Here is a 7297-nt window from a genome sequence, read left to right on the forward strand (position 1 = left end):
TAACTGAGGCAAAGAGAAGTTAAGTGATTTGCTCAAGGCAAGACAACAGACATCTGGCAGAAGCAGGATTAGAACCCAGTCCTTTTGACTCCCAGGCCTGTGTTCTATCCACTAAGACTTTCTGCTTATGCCAAGTTCACTCCATGGAAACTGCCCTCTCAAAACTCACCAGTGATCTCCTTCTTACCAAATCCAACAGCCTCTACTCCATCATTATCTATCCTTCCCTGGTGGTATGAACAGTGTGCTTTCCAAAGCAGGAGCTAAGTAAATACTTTTGATGGATTTGCTACATTCTCACACCTCCCACTTAGTTCTGTTGTTCTCTATCCAGATCACCTATGGCCCATTTGACCCGATCCTGAGTGACAAGGTAGAGTTTCCATCTCTCTATCAGGTGTCCCCCAGGTTCTCCTCTCTGTCTCGAGGGATGGTCCTATTAATGGTGCATTTCAGCTGGACCTCGGTGGGGTTCGTGATGTCAGGTGATATGAGAGAAGATAGATTCCTCTTGGATGTGACCAGGGAGATTGTCAGGAACATTACTTGTGGAGCTTTTACCAAGAAGATCCCTAGTGGAAAGTTCAACTTATATTCAGCCCGGGGAATCTACTCCAGTGTCATGGCTACATCAGCTTCAGTAATGGCTGCCTATGTGGATGCAGAGTCCCTGAACCTTCTGAGATTTGTTATAGAGATTTTGGGACTGTCCAAGATGGTATTGGTCACCATTTTTCACTGGGACGTTACTTTGAGTACGATGTATGAAACAAACAGCTATGATTTTCATGGGACTTTGACTCTGGCGAACCTTGCTAAGAGGTTCCTGGTTTCAGAGATTTTCTACAGACAGTTAAACCAGCAAAATATCCAGAAGCCATTATCTTGAAGGAATTCTGGGAGTCTGTCTTTGACTGTTCCTTTTCACTGCCTGAACTGTGTGGAAGAAAATGCTCAGAAAATGCTTCTTTGGAGATGCTGCCTATGCACATTTTTTCTCTGACAATATCTGCCCTGAGTTACAGTTTGCACAATGCCATATACGCCGTGGCCCAGGGGCTCCACGACTTTTTCCTATTCAGCTCAGACCTGGAATCTCTAGAAAATGGGGACTACCTGGTGCCTCGTCCATGGCAGGTAATATTCTCCCACTGCCATAGAGAGCAGCATAATCCATCAGTTGACCAGTGGTGTTTATAAAGAGCTTAATCTGTTCATAGCATAGTCCTGAGCATTTAGGAAAGTACATTATAACAGAGTTGGTCTAAACATTCCCTGTGCACAAGGAGCTTTCAGTCTAGAGGTCACAAGAGGAAGGTCCTTCCGAAGTTAAGAAGTGGAGGGCCTTGTCGAAACTTACTCCTTCAGAGAAACCTCATCCTTTAACCTCTGACATATACAGGACTGGGTTCAGAGACCAAGTCCTAGAAATCCATGCACTGAAATAAAATCGCAGGTAGGAGAATGGAGAAACACTGCCTTAATGCGAGAAATACCTCTTGGGCATCTGGTTAAACTGTAGCTAAGGTTCGGACAATAAAAATTGGTTTCTTTTAATTATAATCAGTGGTGTTTCAACTGGCCCAGCCAGACACATCCTTGCAAAAATGGAAGGTCTAAATCAATCAATCAATTAAACAATGGTACTTACTGAATGCTTTCTGTGTGCTGAGCACTGTATTAAGTTCTTGGGCATGTACAGCACAACAGATTTGGTAGATACATTATCTGACTATTTATATAACTACAATTCTATTTATTTAGTATTGATGCAATTGATGCCAGTCTACTTGTTTCAGTTTGTTTTGCCGTCTGTCTTCCCCTTCTACACTGTGAGCCCATTGTTGGGTAGGGATTGCCTCTATTTGTTGCTGAATTGTACTTTCCAAGCATTAGTACAGTGTTCTGCACACAGTAAGCATTCAATAAATGCAATTGATTGAATAAAGAACTTGAAATTCACAAATATTATTGATGCAAATACTGATTTAGGATGTAGTTTATCCATTTCAGGGAAAAGAGAACACAGTTCTAGGAGCTGCAAACGTTAAACTTAAGAACATGACACGGGAGAGCCTTTTTGGCTGGGACCCTGCATCTCAGAATGGACTTTTCAGCCACCCATGTGCTCAGATGGTGACTATCACCATGAGTACTGCTTGCTTCAAATTTATATCCATTAGAATAACCAATGTTGTCCCATTGGAGATGGTCGGGTTTAGGGGGTGGTCACAGAGCAAAGCACAGACAGAGGATGTCTTCATCCTCATCATCTCAGTCATCACCCCTGCCCTTGTCTCTCCTGTGCACTGCTCCCTGCTCTCAGTCTCCACAAACTAACTGCAGAGTGCAAGGGGTCAGCAGGGTAACTTGTTCTGGGGTGGGGCGGTCCCTTATTGTTAGACAACAATGCCCTTCCCCTTCCTCCTCCTTCTCTATGTATGGATGAGATGAAGAATATTCTCATGAGGAGGTCAGTTGTCCCTGGGTTACCTTCTTTGTTCTCCCTTTCCTGTCAAGAGAGAGGGAGAGGGAGAGACAAAGACTACCCTGACTCCTGGGAAGGGTGACTGAGGTGGGAGGGAGGAAGAGGGATCTGGAGAAGTAGAGTCATCAGCAGGGGCAAAGGTGGGAGAGCAGAAATCACCACCCCTTGGGATGACTGCTCCCAGGCTCCTGGTCTCCTTTTTTGACAAGCAGTTTCATTTTCCTTCAGAAGTCATGATGATAGTGATATTTGCTAAATTCTTACTCGGTGCCAAGCACTTTATTAAACATGAATGTTGATACAAGATAATGAAGACAGAAACAGTTCTGTCCCACATAGGACCCACAGTTCAAGTGGTAGGGAGAAGAGGTATTGAATCCTCATTTTACAGATGAGACAGTTGAGATGTAGGGAGTTAAGTGACTTGCCCTAGGTCACACAGCAGGCAAGTGACAGAGCCAGGATTAGAATCCAGGCCTTACAACTCCCAGGCCATAGTGCTTTCCACTAAGTCATGCTGACTTTCAGTTGTCACATAGGGCAAATTTGGCTATCCAATCCCAACCTCTGAATCACTGACCCAACTGTCGGGATGGCCAGGTGGAAAGAGCGTGGGTTTGAGAGTCCGAGGACCTAGGTTCTAATCCCAACTCTACCAATTGCTGTTCCAATTATTAGTTGTGTGATCTTGGGAAAGTCACTTAACTTCTCTGTCCCTCAGTTTCCTCAACTATAAAATGGGGATTCAATTCCTGTTCTGCCTCCCACTTAAGGCTGTGAACCCCATGCCAGACAGGGACTGTGTCTGACCCAAATGACTTGCACCTACCCCAGCACTTGGAAAAATGTTTTACACATAGTAAGTGCTTAACAAGTTCTATCATTCATTCATTCAATCAATCGGATTTATTAAGTGCTTACTGTGTGCAGAGACTGTACTATCAAACAACCAACTGAACACATCGAATTCCATTGCAGCTAATGTCACCTTCCCTGGGGTCAGGAGTCTCCAGAGCTTCCTTTTATCTATTTCAGCTCCATGAGCTTCTGAGCAAAGTCCAGTTTGACAACCCTGCAGGGGAACCAGTGATTCTGGATGAGAACCACAGATATAATGGAAAATTTGAGATTCTGAAATTTGTGATGTTTTCCAATGGAATTTGTAAGTTGGTGAAAGTCGGGGAGGTGGACCCCCCAGGCACCCCCTGGCCAAGATGTTTTCATCAATGAAGCAATAGTCATGTGGCCCGGGGGATCCTCTCAGGTAAACAGCCAATGGGAATTCCCAGCTTTCCTGGGGCAGTAGTCCCAGACTTCTAGTAATGATTGTATTGAGGGAGTTCTTACTGTGTGCACAACATTGTAACTAGTGCTGGGAATGAACACTTAGGTGGAAAAGAAACATTGACCTTGATCCTCAAGGGGAGAATGATCTGAGACTAAAAGGGGTAGAGGGGGCTGTAGTCAGACACATCAGGGGCAATTAAACACTCAAACTAGGCCCAGGTGGAGGTGCTTGGGAGTCCTATTAATTCTGCCAATCCCGAGGTGAAGGGGAAGAGCTACAACTCAAAATGGTATCGATCCTCTCTCCCCTGTCATATGATGCCATCTGATGCCAGCCTAGTGCCCTCCCTCCAGAATGCTCCCTGCCAATAATAATAATCATCATAACAATAATGGTATTTCCTAAGTGCTTACTTTGTTCCAGGCACTGTACTAAGCACTGGGGTGGATACAAGTAAATGGGGTTGAACAAAGTCCCTATCCCATGTCCCTATCCACAGTCTCAATCCCCATTTTGTGAATGAGGGAACTGTGGCACAGATGAGTTAAGAGCCTTGCCTAAGATCACACAGCAGACAAGTGACAGAGATGGGATAAGAACCTATAACCTTCTGACTCCCAGGCCTGTACTTTATTCACTACACCATAGTGCTTCTCCCGTGGCATGGGTTTCTGGGGATGCAACGTAGCAGTCTGGTGAGTGCCACTGATACTGAAGAGCCTCAGCTGAGCTTTAAATCCATACAGCCTGACATGAAGAGATCACCATGAGAGCTGGGTCCCAGGTGTCCTTGAGGGGAGATGGTAATTGCTGGTGTCTTTGCTTGTCCATCTCTTGGGCTGGGTTAGGTAGGGATTGGCTCTTTCAGAGAGGGGTTCATGTGGAGAGAAGCCTGAACTGTCATGGCTTCCCTCTAGTCATCTCCTAGGGCTAGAGTTGGTTATGGGTGTGTCACCCTGCCAAAGGGTCACCTGAGGAATGTGATCTCCACATAGTTACGGTGAGATCCCATACTGATGATCACAGCAACCAAACTTGGTGAACAGGGAATCTCAGAGCAATTTCCCTAGTGAGAACTCCAGGAGTGGAATAACAGCCCCAAGACAGTCAAAGACAAATGAAAATATTTTAGTATTCATCTATTCGGAACCTTGCACCTTCCTGGCACGGTTTCTCAGACACAACTTCCCGAATACAGTCAAGAATTTAAGGTTTATGTTGTCGGGTTGAGACGGGGGTGGTGGTGGAGGTCAGGGAAAGAAAACTTCCTGCAGTGAACAGGGGTGGGAGGAGGAAGGGATGTCTGGAAATTATTCTTGACCTTGTGGTAGGCTCAGGGTGACCTTCTCTATGGATTATAAATGGGACTTGGTCCCCCTTGCCCTCTGCAGCCCCAAGCTCTGAGCAGGGAGGAGGAAAAGCAGGGAGGTGGAGAAGGGGGTAGCTGTAGCCCAGCCCTTGTTGGAGTTCAAACTTGTTGGGAGGTTGTGGGGAAGCCTCTGGGTGGGAAGGTCTCAGGATCACCCAAGTGGGTTCGGGGCAGTGGTGCTCCACTCTCACTGTCATTGTCCCCTGTCATGAGAATTCAGGCTCCACGGTCACGGCGCAGCAGGAGCTGTGGACCCGGATTCAGAAAACGTGCCCAGCAAGGCGGGGGGGGGGGGGGGGGGGAGGCGGCATTTGCTGCTATTTTTGTGTCCGGTGCCCAGACGGGGAGATTTCCAACCAGACAGGTAGGTGTGTGCAGAGACCCAGCTCTTTGCATGACCACAGTCTGCCCCCAAACGGGTTTCACTGCCCCACAGCCTGTGGACATGAGCCAGATGGTGAGAGACCTAGGGCGTGGAGAGACAGAGACAGGCAGCAGTAAAGCCTGGAGGCAAAGGGACAGCTATGCCTGATGACAGACATGGATGTCCAGGAGTCTTTCCTCAGCAGTTCCCTGCCAATGGACTGGTGTGACTGCAGGGTGAGAGCAAGGGATGGAAAAAGCAAACTAGGCACTGGGCGAGGGGTTGGGGGGATAGGGGTAGGAGAGAGTGTTCAGACCAGACAGGTTGGGTTTGATGTAGAGGCAAAAATCTCAACCTGGGCTGTGACCCTGACCTAGGGGGAAGGAAATATGTGCTATAGGGGGCAGTAAGACTCTGTTCCTTCTTCTTTTTCTCCTGCTGTATGTACTTGATAGTCACCCCGCCCTCACCCCCAGAGCACGTATGTGCCTATCCATTATTTATTAATTTATATATATCTTACAGTCTGTGTTCCCTTTTATACTGTGAACTTCTTCTGGGCAAGTAACGTGTCTACCCACACTGTTGCATTGTATTCCTGCAAGCACTTAGTACAGCATTCTGCACACATTGAGCACTCAATGAATACTATGGATTGATTGAGTGAGTGAATGATTCTTTCCTTTCAGATGCAGAGTAGTGTGTGAAGTGTCCTGACGATCAGTATTCAAACATGGAAAGAGATGGTTACCTCCACAAAGTGGTGACTTTCCTGTCCCACAAGGAACCTCTGGGACTGATTCTGGTCTGCACGTCTCTCTCTTTCTCTCTTCTCACAGCCCTGGTTTTCTGGATCTTCATTAAGCACCGAGATACCCCCATAGTCCGAGCCAATAACCACAATCTCAGCTACACCCTTCTCCTCTCCCTCATGCTCTACTTTCTCTGTGCTCTGACCTTCATCAGCCAACCCACACCACCCTCCTGCCTCCTTCGAAAAATGGCATTTGGGGTTGTGTTCAACGTGGCCATCTCCTCCATCTTGGCAAAAACCTTCACCATGGTTCTGGCCTTCAGGACCACGAGCTTGAGGAGCAGTGTCAGGAGGTAGGTAGGGCCCAGAGCCACGACCTCAACAGTCCCGTCCTGTTCCCTGGTCCAGGTGACCATCTGCATGATCTGGTTGGGCACCGCTCCCCCCTTCCTGGAGGTGGACACGCACTCTGAGCCCAGACTCATCACTGTTGAGTGTAACGAGGGCTCCGTGACTGCCTTCTACTGCCTTCTGGGATACCTGGGGTTTCTGGCCCTGGTGAGCTTTACTGTGGCTTTCCTGGCCAGGAGGCTGCCCGACAGCTTCAACGAGGCCAGGTTCATCACATTCAGTATGCTGGTGTTCTACAGCTTCTGGGATTCGTTCCTCCTCGCATACCACAGCACCAAGGGGAAGGCCACAGTAGCCATGGAGATCTTCTCCATCCTGGCCTCTGGTGCCGGGCTTCTCGGCTGCATCTTCGTCCCCAAATGCTATGTGATCCAGGTGCAGCCTGACAGAAACACTCGGGAGTGTTTGAGGAGGAAATGATCTCCAGTACAAGGCTGTTATTGTTATCTCCCAATATTTTTCCCAACCCTGATTTTATTGCAATGGCAGGACAAAAGGAGAGGGAAATCCTGTCAGGGACATCCAGCAGGGATTTGGTGGCCAACCTGAATCAGATATCAGGACTGGATGCTCCGTGGATCACTGGGGTGTTTGTTCCCTGGCCTTCTGGGCCCTTCCCTCCC

At 47.6% G+C, this 7297-nt stretch overlaps 1 pseudogene; it reads left to right on the forward strand.

The window, feature by feature from the left end:
- Positions 1 to 280: 280 nt before the first annotated feature.
- LOC119923535 lies at positions 281 to 7094 on the forward strand (annotated as a pseudogene).
- The last annotated feature ends 203 nt before the right edge of the window (positions 7095 to 7297 follow it).

This window comes from Tachyglossus aculeatus, unplaced genomic scaffold (genome assembly GCF_015852505.1).
Source record: "Tachyglossus aculeatus isolate mTacAcu1 unplaced genomic scaffold, mTacAcu1.pri scaffold_1_arrow_ctg1, whole genome shotgun sequence".
NCBI classification, from domain to species: Eukaryota; Metazoa; Chordata; class Mammalia; order Monotremata; family Tachyglossidae; genus Tachyglossus; species Tachyglossus aculeatus.